Source organism: Lepidochelys kempii, chromosome 5 (assembly GCF_965140285.1).
Source record: "Lepidochelys kempii isolate rLepKem1 chromosome 5, rLepKem1.hap1, whole genome shotgun sequence".
Taxonomy (NCBI): Eukaryota; Metazoa; Chordata; order Testudines; family Cheloniidae; genus Lepidochelys; species Lepidochelys kempii.
In genome coordinates this window covers 23,290,839-23,305,449 of record NC_136384.1, presented here as the reverse complement: position 1 = coordinate 23,305,449, position 14,611 = coordinate 23,290,839, and positions in this window count along the sequence as shown.

Sequence of the window (14,611 nt, the reverse complement as noted above, 5' to 3'; positions counted from 1 at the left end):
TACCCTAGAAGGCTTTGACTAAATCACTTGTGAAATTGATCTGAAGAGTCAGTGTGAAAGCAGAACAATTGTGAAGGGAAATTTTATTTTTAGTTGCTGCTTTAAAACAGCTGTTTAATGAAACACATAAATTATTTCAAAGATTTGACACCATGCTTTCTCAGGTGTGAGGTCTCTCAAAGCAAATGTATTGTGAGCTCTCAAGCTGGCCACCAAGAAAGCTGGAAGACCAAACTTGGAACTATTGATTTTTCATAAGCCAAAAATAAGCATAAACTTTAAAAAAAAACAAAAAAAAAACCCTTTCAGGATATTTTTCTGCATCAGGAAGTGCAAAAAAACCCCCAAACCCCCCAAAATACACGCATTTTAAAAATCTTCTGTGGATACCTTTAATTACCTGCCTAGGATGTTTTTTCTCTGTTATAGTGACAGTTTTGTGCCCCAAACCTCAGACTCAAGGAGAAGTCCAGTGTTTACTTACAGGTCCCAGTAGAGCTGCATGTTAACTGCTTTAGCATTTCATGGCTGTACACTAGATCCTAGTCAGAGCAGTACCCTCTTCTCCATCCCACAAGTTATAAGGATCAGTAAACTTTGGCCATTTATCATTTTGTAGCAATTCCATGAACACAACCAGGAACAGCAGTCTATGTATGGTAAGTGTTGTTTAGGGTGTGAAATGCAGAGCTATCAAAAAATCTAACAGTGATTGCAGGCAGTTCTTTCTACATAGTACCAAACTGCTGAAGGCTGAATTAGAAGCTCTTTTCCCATTCACATTGAAAACCCAAGCATGTGTAAGAAATTGGGTCTTTTTTAGAAAAAAGTAAAACGCTTTCAGCATTAGGTGTCTCATGATGACATCTACTTTTTTTTTTTTTTTCTCCAGGGACTCAAACTGACTGAGTGTGGCTCAGGAGGCTTCCCATGTCACATTTAATATTTTCTGCATGAATAGATGCTTGCAGGCATCTGTCAAGAATGTTGTAAATTTCTTTGTGCTGGATTGAAAGTACCAGTGTAAGGTAGCTAGATTGGTGTAGATCCCCACACTAGACCATGAAGAGCATTCTTCCTTTATAGGATGGAAGAGGGAGAGGGGTAAACAAAACCCACAGCATTGCAGCCGGGAAACATTGCTGAAAGAAAACAGCTGCACTGTCCAGGAGAAGGTTTCCTGCCGGAAACCAGACCTGAGGCCTATTCTTAGGACAGAAAGCAGACTTCAACAGGTCTAGCAGATATGATGGATAACATATCTGTGTAGCTGATTATAAAAATGATTTATTTAAACACATACTTTAAGCCAGGGTTTCTCAGACTTCTAGCATTCCTTTCCCTAAGGAACCGTGTTCTCTCTTCTCCCCTGATAAGCTCATAAAGAGAGGAGGAATCCCCTCTCGGAACAGCTTTGTAGAAAAGAAAAAGTTAGAATGGTCAGTTATCCAAGTTCACAACTATTTGTCTTTTTTGACAGCTTATATTACCCTTCAAAACCCTTATCAAATTGAATATCGCTGAGTCTTGAAGGAAAATAATCCATGTACAAAAATCTGACTCTCCTCCCCAATTATTTGCTGTTCGACAAAAACACATCTCAGCCTGAAGGCCTCTCCGTCCGAACACATGCCCCTCTTTTCGCTGTCACTCAGTTGAGGTGTACTAGTTCAGTTCCATAGCAAAGATTCTAAAATTTTACTTACTGATTTTTAATACTCCAACAAACATTTTATCCTTCCAATAAAATAAACTAGGTATTTCCTATAATATTTTACCTGGTTAGTCACATGGATTGCAAGAACAGGTAGCCAAGTAGCATTACACTAATTTGTACCAACTTCAGTGCCTGCGCTTGTGTCCACGACTCATGGCTTTCAGGTTAAAGAGCAATGTGAAGTGAAAACTGGACATGTGTGGCTAATTCCAGATGGCCTTTCTTTATTGAAGATGGCTGGGGGAAGTTTTCAAAAGCACTTAACTTTCAAATGGAATTTGTGCTCCTAAATCCCATAGGTGCTCTTGAAAATCTTCCGCTATCTTCGAACAGAAAAAACCCCATCTAGAATCAGCCAAACATGTCTACATGTAAAGGCAAAACCAGAATAGTCTTTTATTTGGGTAAATTTTAGTTTATAATATACTGTGACAAAGTTCCTGCTCTACCTTGGTGGGTCTTGCGCTTATTGGCGGATTTGCTTGCCTTGGAGCTTCACAGCAGCCCTCAGCTTGGCCGTTTTTCTGAACCCACAGTCCAGGTCGACTCCTCCTGTGTCTGACCAGGAGTTGGGAGGTTTGGGGGGAACCCGGGCCCGCCCTCTACTCCAGGTTCCAGCCCAGGGCCCTGTGGAATGCAGCTGTCTAGAGTACCTCCTGGAACAGCTGTGTGAAAGCTACAACTCCCTGGGCTACTTCCCCATGGCCTCCTCCCAACACCACCTTTATCCTCACCATAGGACCTTCCTCCTGGTGTCTGATAATGCTTGTACACCTCAGTCCTCCAACAGTCCACGGTCTCACTCTCAGCTCCTAGTGCCTCTTACTCCCAACTCCTTACATGCACACCACAAACTGAAGTGAGCTCCTTTTTAAACCCAGGTGCCCTGATTAGCCTGCCTTAATTGATTCTAGCAGCTTCTTGATTGGCTTCAGGTGTTCTAGTCAGCCTGTCTTAATTGTTTCCAGAAGGTTCCTGATTGTTCTGGAACCTTCCCTATTACCTTACCCAGGGAAAAGGGACGTACTTAACCTGGGGATAATATATCTGCCTTCTATCACTCTCCTGTAGTCATCTGGCCCGACCCTGTCACAATACATACACTCCCTACATGCTTTTTGTTACCTCTGTATGGCACAAATCATCATTCTTTCATGGTCCCTTTCTTTCAAACTTAATGGAAACCGCTCAGACTTGTAAAAATGTGAAAGTTGTCATTTTTAATATTCAGGGGAAAATTGTATCTGAATTCTACTTATTGATTCTGAAGTCATGAAAATTCTAATTAACATGCAGCTAAATCAAAGCCAGCACTAATCTACAGTCTTGTTTATTGTAATTTTTTTTTAAACAAAATCATGAAGTGTTGAATAAATACTTCATTACACATTATTTAAAGTGGTTCCGTAAACTCCATCTAACTGCACTGGAAACAAGCCATTTTCCTTTTCTTCCTTTGTGTTTCTAGCAGGCATTATCATACAGTATCTTTTTATTTATGTATGAATGTGATGCAGTAGTAGTATACTTTAAGCAAAGTACAATAGATGCTCAAAAATCTACATCTTTATTAAATCATCAGAACATAGGGAAATGGATGTATCTGTTTCAGTATGATCCAGCACCACAAAACAAAAGAGCACATCTGCCACCTGGATCCTTTGCTCCTTATATATAGAAATCCAACCTCTTTGCTACCAATTGCTTCCTCTGCGTTTGCCTGCTCCCCACTGAACTTTCCAGGTGGGTTCACTCTCCTAGGAGAATCTTTCCTAGTATGCTTTTCTGGGAGCTGTTTAAGTTTGAAAGACCATTTTTCCATCTGCCAGCTACTCCTTCCTCCTAACAGGTAAGCATTCTTATTTCCCCCTTCCTCTTCCTAAGGAGGTGGCCTATCCTCGCAATAGAATATAGCTATCACGTGTTGTAGATAGTCAGGCTATGGTAACTAAGATTGCTGAATGGATTACAGTACAGTGTCCCATTGCTCACTGCAGTGTGGAACATCCCAGCTCTGGTATCTGTGCTGCAACACTTAAAATAAGGAGAACAGAAAATTGTACTGAACAAATACTTGGCAATGATGGTGACCTTTCTGTGAATGGAAAATGCTGTAACTGTAAAGTATGGTTAGCAGATCCTCTCCTTTTCAGTACTTTTGCACTGTCTTCAGCAAAGAGCAAATGCAGCTACCGTGCAAAAGAGTGAGCGAGGTTCTATTCTGCCTCACCAGAACCATACATTCTGGTTACGGCAAGGGCTGCCCTGGGAATTTACTAAGACCTGGTCTGCACTAAGAGTTTGTCAGATTTAGCAGCATTAAATCAAATTAACCCTGCACCCGTCCACACAACGAAGCCATTTTTTCGACATAAAGGGCTCTTAAAACCAATTTCTGTACTCCTCCCCCAACAAGGGGCTTTGCGATGAAATAGACATCGCCGTTTTGAATTAGTGTTAGTGTGGATGCCATTAGAAGGTATTGCACTCCGGGAGCTATCCCACAGTGTACCATTGTGAGTGCTTTGGACAGCACTCTGAACTCAGATGCACTGGCCAGGTGTACAGGAAAAGCCCTGGGAACTTTTGAATCTCATTTCCTGTTTGCCCAGGCGAGCTCATCAGCACAGGTGACCATGCAGTCCCAGAATTGAAAAAGAGCTCCAGCATGGACCAAACAGGAGGTACTGGATCTGGTTGCTGTATGGGGAGAGGAATCCGTGCTATCAGAACTACGTTCCAAAAGATGAAATGCCACAACATTTCAAAAAACCTCCAAGGCCATGAGGGACAGAGGCTACAGCAGGGATGCAACACAGTGCCACGTGAAACTTAAGGAACTCAGACAAGCATACCAGAAAACCAAAGAATCAAACGGATGCTCCGGGACAGAGCCCCAGAGATGCTGCTTCTACGCTGAGCTGTGTGCAATTCTAGGGGGGGGCGCCATCACTACCCAACCCCTGTCCGTGGACTCCGATGATGGGGTACTCTCCGCCATGCCTGAGGATTTTGCGGATTGGGAAGATGAGGAGGAGGAGGATGAGCTTGAGGAGAGCACACAGCACATTGTTCTCCCCGACAACCAGGATCTTTTTATCACCCTGACTGAAATACCCTCCCAACCCAACGAAGCTGGAGAAGGGACCTCTGGTAAGTGTACCTTTCTAAATATAATACATGTTATAAAAGCAAGTATGTTTTTTTAATGGTTAAGTAGCCCTGAGGACTTGAGATGCATTTCGTGGCCAGTACAGCTACAGGAAAAGTCTGTTAACGTGTCTGGGAATGGAGTGGAAATCCTCCAGGGACATCTCCATGAAGCTCTCCTGGAGGTACTCTAAAAGCCTTTGCAGAAGGTTTCTGGGGAGGTCAGCCTTATTCCGTCCTTCATGGTAGGACACTTTACCATGCCATGCTAGTAGCAAGTAATCTGGTATCATTGCATGACAAAGCCTGGCAGCGTATGGTCCCGGTGTTTGCTGGTATTCAAGCAACATCCATTTTTGTCTGTCTGTGTTATCCTCAGGAGAGTGATATTGTTCATGGTAACCTGACTGAAATAGGGGAATTTAATTAAGGGGACATTCAGAGGTGGCCATTCCTACTGGGTTGTTTGCCTGTGGCTGAAAAGAAATCCTCCCCGCAGTTAGCCACGCAGAGGTGGGGGGAGGGGAGGCATTGGCCCTGAGCTGTTCACATTTGGCTAGCAGGGATATTCCTTGATACTAGCCACGCGGTGGTGGGAGGGGTAAAGTGATCATCCCAGAGAATTGGATGTGGGGGGTTAGTTTGGTTTCTGCTGCTGCATATTAACAGGAAAACCGCAGCACTAAATAGCCAACTCAACGTGCTTTGCTTGGTATGGGAGATGAGGGTGCTGCTGTTATGAAGGTTGCAGAAGCTGAAAGACTATGGCTTACCATGCAACCCAAATTCTGTTGCCTGGCACTGCGTATGTGATCTCTAACACCAAAGCCACAGGCACTCAATATATGATGCAAAATGCGACCTTGTACCAAAATCACATGTGCTATGTAATGTGAATAGTGTTGTTCGCCGTGAAAGAGTATAGCCATTGTTCTGTAAAATGTATCTTCACTCCCTTCTTTTCCTCCAGCAGCTGAAAATGTCTCAAGCTTCCCTCCTCCATCCCAAAGGCTATCTCAGATAAGGCGGCGAAAAAAACACACATGCAATGAAATGTTCTCTGCTCATGCAGTCATCCAGCACTGACAGAGCTCAGCAGAATGTGTGGAGGGACACAATAGCAGAGTACAGGAAAGTGGCCGATGAATGTGAGGAGAGGTGGCAGCAGGAAGATCAGAGGAGGCATGAATCATAGAATATCAGGGTTGGAAGGGACCCCAGAAGGTCATCTAGTCCAACCCCCTGCTCGAAGCAGGACCAATTCCCAGTTAAATCATCCCAGCTAGGGCTTTGTCAAGCCTGACCTTAAAAACCTCTAAGGAAGGAGATTCTACCACCTCCCTAGGTAACGCATTCCAGTGTTTCACCACCCTCTTAGTGAAAAAGTTTTTCCTAATATCCAATCTAAACCTCCCCCACTGCAACTTGAGACCATTACTCCTCGTTCTGTCATCTGCTACCATTGAGAACAGTCTAGAGCCATCCTCTTTGGAACCCCCTTTCAGGTAGTTGAAAGCAGCTATCAAATCCCCCCTCATTCTTCTCTTCTGCAGGCTAAACAATCCCAGCTCCCTCAGCCTCTCCTCATAACTCATGTGTTCCAGACCCCTAATCATTTTTGTTGCCCTTCGCTGGACTCTCTCCAATTTATCCACATCCTTCTTGTAGTGTGGGGCCCAAAACTGGACACAGTACTCCAGATGAGGCCTCACCAATGTCAAATAGAGGGGAACGATCACGTCCCTCAATCTGCTCGCTATGCCCCTACTTATACATCCCAAAATGCCATTGGCCTTCTTGGCAACAAGGGCACACTGCTGACTCATATCCAGCTTCTCGTCCACTGTCACCCCTAGGTCCTTTTCTGCAGAACTGCTGCCTAGCCATTCGGCCCCTAGTCTGTAGCTGTGCATTGGGTTCTTCCGTCCTAAGTGCAGGACCCTGCACTTATCCTTATTGAACCTCATCAGATTTCTTTTGGCCCAATCCTCCAATTTGTCTAGGTCCTTCTGTATCCTATCCCTCCCCTCCAGCGTATCTACCACTCCTCCCAGTTTAGTATCATCCGCAAATTTGCTGAGAGTGCAATCCACACCATCCTCCAGATCATTTATGAAGATATTGAACAAAACCGGCCCCAGGACCGACCCTTGGGGCACTCCACTTGATACCGGCTGCCAACTAGACATGGAGCCATTGATCACTACCCGTTGAGCCCGACAATCTAGCCAGCTTTCTACCCACCTTATAGTGCATTCATCCAGCCCATACTTCCTTAACTTGCTGACAAGAATACTGTGGGAGACCGTGTCAAAAGCTTTGCTAAAGTCAAGATACAATACATCCACTGCTTTCCCTTCATCCACAGAACCAGTAATCTCATCATAAAAGGCGATTAGATTAGTCAGGCATGACCTTCCCTTGGTGAATCCATGCTGGCTGTTCCTGATCACTTTCCTCTCATGCAAGTGCTTCAGGATTGATTCTTTGAGGACCTGCTCCATGATTTTTCCAGGGACTGAGGTGAGGCTGACTGGCCTGTAGTTCCCAGGATCATCCTCCTTCCCTTTTTTAAAGATTGGCACTACATTAGCCTTTTTCCAGTCATCCGGGACTTCCCCGGTTCGCCACGAGTTTTCAAAGATAATGGCCAATGGCTCTGCAATCAATGGCTCTGCAATGAGGCAACGCTGGGGCTACTGCGGGATCAAACGGACCTGCTCTGGCGTCTGGTGGAGGTTTATGAACGGCAGCAGGTTCACAGACTGCCGCTGCAGCCCCTGTTTAACCGCCCTCCCTCTTCCCCAAGTTCCATAACCTCCTCACCCAGATGCCCATGAATGCAGGGGGGAGGCTCCGGGCACCCAACCACTCCACCCCAGTGGACAGCCCAAGCAACAGAAGGCTGTCATTCAAGAAGTTTTAAAGTGGCCTTTTCCTTCCCTTCTACCCTTCTCCCACACCCCACCCGGGCTACCTTGTGAGTTATCTGCCTATTTTTATGATCAATTAATAAAGAATACATGTTTTTTAAACGATAGTGACTTTATTTCCTTTGCAAGCAAGCTGTGATCGAAGGGGAGAGGGCGGGTGGCTTACAGGGAACTTAGGGGCAACCAGGGGGGTGGGTTTTCATCAAGGAGAAACAAACAAGTTTCACATAAAGAAAAGGATTACTTGTGGCACCTTAGAGCCTAACCAATTTATTTGAGCATAAGCTTTCGTGAGCTACAGCTCACTTCATCGGATGCATACTGTGGAAACTGCAGAAGACATTATATACACAGAGACCATGAAACAATACCTCCTCCCACCCCACTCTCCTGCTGGTAATAGCCCATCCAAAGTGACCACTCTCTTTACAATGTGTATGATAATCAAGGTGGGCCATTTCCAGCACAAATCCAGGTTTTCTCACCCCCCCCCCCCCCCGGGTGAGAAATTTGTGCTGGAAATGACCCACCTTGATTATCATACACATTGTAAGGAGTGATCACTTTAGATAAGCTATTACCAGCAGGAGAGTGGGGTGGGAGGAGGTATTGTTTCATCGTCTCTGTGTCTATAATGTCTTCTGCAGTTTCCACAGTATGCATCCGATGAAGTGAGCTGTAGCTCACGAAAGCTTATGCTCAAATAAATTGGTTAGTCTCTAAGGTGCCACAAGTCCTCCTTTTCTTTTTGCGAATACAGACTAACACGGCTGTTACTCTGCAAAAAGTTTCACGTAGTAGCTTGGCCAGTCATGAAACTGGTTTTCAAAGCTTCTCTGATGCGCAGCGCTTCCTGCTGTGTTCTTCTAACAGCCCTGGTGTCTGGCTGCGCGTAACCAGTGGCCAGGCGATTTGCCTCAATCTCCCACCCCACCATAAACATCTTCCCCCTTACTCTCACAGAGATTGTGGAGCACACAGTAAGCAGCAATAACAATGGGAATATTGGTTTTGCTGAGGTCTGAGCAAGTTAGTAAACTGTGCCAGCAACCCTTTAAATGTCCAAATGCACATTCTACCACCATTCTGCACTTGCTCAGCCTATAGTTGAACAGCTCCTGACTACTGTCCAGGGTGCCTGTGTCCGGCTTCTTGAGCCAGGGCATTAAGGGATAGGCTGGGTCCCCAAGAATAACTATAGGCATTTCAACATCCCCAACAGTTGTTTTCTGGTCTGGGAAGTAAATCCGCTCCTGCAGCCGTTTAAACAGACCAGAGTTCCTGAAGACGCGAGCGTCATGAACTTTTCCCTGCCATCCCACGTTGATGTTGGTGAAACGTCCCTTGTGATCCACCAGAGCTTGCAGCACCATTGAAAAGTACCCCTTGCGGTTTATGTACTGGCTGCCCTGGTGGTCCGGTCCCAAGTTAGGGATATGTGTTCCGTCTATAGCTCCACCCCAGTTAGAGAATCCCATTGCAGCAAAGCCATCCAGTATGACCTGCACGTTTCCCAGAGTCACTACCTTTGATAGCAGCAGCTCAATGATTGTATCGGCTACTTGCATCACAGCAACCCCCACAGTAGATTTGCCCACTCCAAATTGATTCCCAACTGACCAGTAGCTGCCTGGCATTGCAAGCTTCCACAGGGCTATTGCCATGCGCTTGTGAACTGTGAGGGCTGCTCTCATGTTGGTATTCTTGCGCTTCAGGGAAGGGGAAAGCAAGTCACAAAGTTCCATGAAAGTGCCCTTATGCATGCGAAAGTTTCGGAGCCACTAGGAATCATCCCAAACCTGCAACACTATGCTCTCCCACCACTCTGTGCTGGTTTCCCAGGCCCAGAATCGGCGTTCCACAGCATGAGCCTGCCCCAGTAACACCATGATTTCCAAATTGCTGGGGACCACGGTTTTAGAGAAAACTGTGTTCGTGTCCTCATCACTGCACTTCTGTCGCCTCCTCGTCTGCTTTTTCAGGTGCTAGTTCTGCATAAACTGCACGATAATGCGCAAGGTGTTTACAATGGTCATAACTGCTGCGGTGAGCTGAACGGGCTCAATGCTTGCTGTGCTATGGCATCTGCTCGGGCAATCCAGGGAAAAGGGCGCAAAATGATGGTCTCCTGTTGCTTTCACGGTGGGAGGGAGGGTTGACTGACATTTACCCATAACCACCTGCGACAAATTTTTGGCCCCATCAGGCATTGGGAGCTCAGCCCAGAATTCCAATGGGTAGCAGGGACTGCGGGAGCTGTGGGATAGCTACCCACAATGCACCACTCGGAATGTCGATGCGTGCCACAGTACTGTGGACGCACACCGCCGAATTAATGTGTTTAGTGTGGATGCATGCACTCAACTTTATACAATCTGTTCCCAAAAATCAACTTCTATAAAATTGGAGTACTTTTGTAGTGTAGACATGGCCTTAGACCCAAGGGTCACCACATCTAAAGTGCATGTTAATTAAATTTTATTGTAAAATAAATGTAAACAGAAATAACTGCTTGTACTTTAACTCGCTTGGGAAAATAACAATTGGCTTGTGTTGAATTGGACTATAAAAGGCATTCACAGCCATTAAACAATAGCAAACTTGGGATCTGGATGGTTTGTTGAGTGACTAATTTCAGCCCCTGACTTTTTGAGAGAGATTTATGAACACCTTAGTGTTTTCTAAGATGGTGGCCTTACTTGTGACTCAACTTGCCATTGACTATCACCTTCCATAGACAGGAATAGCAGGGACTATTGAGATAAATTAAATCCACTGTTAGAGAAACATTTAAACGTTCTAGCATTGGGTAGAGGCCCTGTGTATAGATAAGGCCCCTGGAGTTCTGCAGCTAATAATGGATTCTGGAAATGGGCTTAAATGTAATTACAATAGCCACAGAATACATTCAGTCTGGCAGCAGGAACTAGCTGTGCTTATAGATGTTCTATAATACCTTTACACATTGTTAAGGTAACTACAGCATACACAAGGGATATTGATTGTTAAAGTTAATACACATGTTCCATTTTTAAACTAATAAACCTTTGTTCTGAACATTTTCTCTTTCAGATATTAAACACAGAATAGTAGTATACTAGCACATAAGTATCTTGCAACGCCGGCTACAACAGTGCCATGCGAACACCTGTTCTCACTTTTAGGTGACATTGTAAACAAGAACTGGGCAGTATTATCTCCTGCAAATGTAAACAAAACTTGTTTTTCTTAGTGATTGGCTGAATAAGAAGTAGGACTGAGTGGACTTGTAGACTCTGAAGTTTTACATTGTTTTGTTTTTGAGTGCAGTTATGTAAGAAAAAAAATCTACATTTGTAAATTGCACTTTCGTGACAGATTGCACTACAGTACTTGTATTAGGTGAATTGAAAAATATTTCTTTTGGTTTTTTTACAGTGCAAATGCTTGTAATCAAAAATAAATAAAGTGAGCACTGTATACTTTTTATTCTGTTGTAATTGAAATCAATATATTTGAAAATGTAGAAAACATCCAAAAATATTTAAATAAATGGTATTCTATTATTTAACAGTGCAATTAATTGTGATTAATTTTTTTAATCACTCAATTAATTGCGATTACTTTTTTTAATCACTTGACAGCCCAATTTTTTATGTTTTCTCTGTAATGTTTTTATTTTAAGAATAAATGTGCTTAGGCTGCATGGTAACCTATAACTTTTAGCAACACACTGTTCATAGCCCTCAGAAAGAGAGAGCAAAGCACAAGCACTTGGTTTTGTAGGCACTCAGGCTTGCTGGGGAGTTTACAGTGTGGGCAAGGAACTGTGAGGCCTTCAATCCCTGTTTGAGAGAGTGAGATGTGAGTCTCCACCCAAGAGAGTTGACAGATGAGAACTGGAAGCCTAAAGTGAGTGCCCTCAAGGGACCACAGAAGGGGAATAGAGGTGCAGTTTCCCTGCAACTGTGACAGGCACATTAGACTCTCCATTTGAGCATCATCAGATGTCAAGATTAATCAGAATGACAGATTAAACAAGTTTGTGGCTGGCCTTCTAGCCACCATTACCCACAAATCGCAGGTTTTGGGATCAGTTTCCCTATCTATCCAAGAACCACACTGTTGATATCATGAGTAAAAGGTTATTCTTATAGCTCCAGAGAACTTTCTGTTCAAGGTAAGTTCCTTTTTCCACAATTCCTTGGAAATAGTTTTCCCATCATTTGTTTTAACCCTTAGCACTGCTTTGGAAGATTGTTTGCAGTGTTTGTTATAGCTATGGTGGTCCCAAGATATGAAAGAGACAAGGTTGGTGATGTAATAAACTTTTATTAGACCAACTTCTGTTAGCAGAAGGTACAAGCTTCACAGATGCTCTCCTTCAAGTCTGGGGAAGGAAACCAGACTGTAAGAGCCAAATACAAGTTGGGACAAATTGTTAAACATAAGAGGTTTACATATGCTGTTGGATACCACTTAAAATGAAGTGGTAGATTAAGGGTTAGCAGGCACTATGGGGTGTTACAAGTTCTTGTGATGAGCCATAAAACCAGTCTCTCTGAGTCCATGGTTATTTTGTGTCTAGCAGACTTATGAATTTAAGTTTCCATGTTCATCTTTTGAAGGTGTTGTGCAGGTTTCCTTTTGAGGATGAGTACTGAAAAGTCAGATACGAAATGATTGCTTTGTGAAAAGTATTTGCCCACATGTGATATGCTGTTTTTGTCTTTTCTAATTTTTCTAGAGTTCATTCGAGAGTAGAGTTACAGTCTGGTTTTACCCACATAGTTGTTAGGGCATTTGATAGGCATGTGTAGGGCCCAGGAATCTTGAAAGGTGTGTAGTGGAGGATATTGATTATCTTAGCACCAGAGATATGTCTGCAGGTTTTGCATCTGTTGTTCTGGCAGGGTCTGGTGCTGCTTTGAATTGGTGTGTCCTGGTCCATGAGGAGCTTGCTTCTGAAGATGCGCTTGGTGAAGTTGGGGAGTTGTTTGAAGGCCAGAAGAGGGAGCTCAGGAAAGATTTATTTCAGGGGTGTGTGTACTTGAAATGTAAATGACTATTCTTTCCTTTCATAAGTTGTGTTCCCTTAATGCATTAAGTTTTATAATTTGCCTGGTTCACGTTACAGAATAAAATTCTATTTTTGGGAACATAGTTCATCTTTATTAGTTCACAACATATGCTCGCTTGTGCTGAGCACCTCTGACACCCACCAATTTCCTATTACTTCACTTTGTCACAGAACCCATAACATTCTCAGACAATATTAATAGGTGCATTGGCAATATTATATTCCTACACACACACCACTCACTGCAAGATTTGTACTGGGCTGCAAAAAGTGAGGCCAAGCAAAGGACACTACAGCAACACACACTGTTCTGGCTCTCTATTAAAATGGTCTTTCAAAGCTTCCCTGAGCCATATAGGTCCACACATTCTTCTTGTAGCCATTTTATCTGGCTGTTCAAATTCACCAGACAGCCACTGCACCTCCCTCCCCAGTGGAAACTTCCCCCCTTGGCTTCATAGATATTATGCAAGACATAGCAGATAGCTATAACCATTGGGATTTTTTTTCACTGAGGTCCAACTTTGTAGGTAGACCGCGCCAGTGACCCTTCAAACAACCAAAGACATTCCACTGCCATTCTGCACTTGCTGAGCCTGTAGTTGAAGTGCTACTTGGTGCTGTTGAGGTGGTAGGTGTACAGCTCTGGGAACAAGGGGTGTAGGCTGAGTCTCCCAGGATCATTATTAGCATTTCAACATTCCCAATAGTAATCTGCTGGTCAGGAAAGAAAGTTCCTGCTTGCAGCTTTCTGAACAGCCCTGTGATCTTAAAGATGGGCACATCATGCACCTTGTCTGACCAGCCCACACTGATGTTGGTAAAGTGTCCCAAGTGATCTACCAGCACTTGTGTTGCCATAGAAAACTAACCGTTTCTGTTGATGTACTCTGTGGCAAGGTGCTAAAATAGGGATATGCATGACATTTATTGTCCCTCTGCACTTTGGGAACCCCATTGCTGCAAACCCATTGTCAGAGATGGTGATCAGTGAGGAGGGATGCGTGGGTTTGCAGGGATTTTGAAAAGAGGCATGAAATATTACGGGATGTAGATGAAGTTATGGGATGGAGAATATTACATTATGGGACATTGAACCCCTGCTCCCAGTCACCCCTGAGTGACTCATTTCAACCCCCTAAGGCACTGCAAATACTTCCCAAAACACCCTATGCTAGCTGGTGTTGCACACTGGGATAGCAACCTACAATGCACTGAACTCTGCATTGAGACAAGTGCACCTGGGGAGGATGCACACCACTGACACAAGGAGTGTAGTTAGGGTTGCCAACTGTCTAATCACACAAACCCAAACACCCTGGCCCCACCCCCTACCACACCCCTTTTCTGAGGCCCCGCAGTGCTCACTCCATCCCCCCCTCCCTCCATCGCTTGCTCTCCCTCACTCTCAGTCAGTTTCACTGGGTTGGGGCTGGGGCAGGGGGTTGGGTTGTGGGAGGGGGTGCGGGCTCTGGGCTGGGGCCAAGGGGTTTGGAGTGTGGGAGGAGGCTCAGGGCTGAGCTTGGGGCAGAGGGTTGGGGTACAGGAGGGGGTGTTGGGTGCAAGCTCTGGGAGGGAGTTTGGGTGCAGGAGGGGCTCAGGGCTGGGGAGGGGATTAGGGTGTGGGAGGGGGTGAGGGGTGCGAGCTCCAGCTGGATAGCACTTGCCTTGGGTGGCTCCCAGTCGGTGGCGCAATAGGGCCAAGGCAGGCTCTCTGCCTGCCTTGGCCCCTTGCTGCACTGATGGACTTTT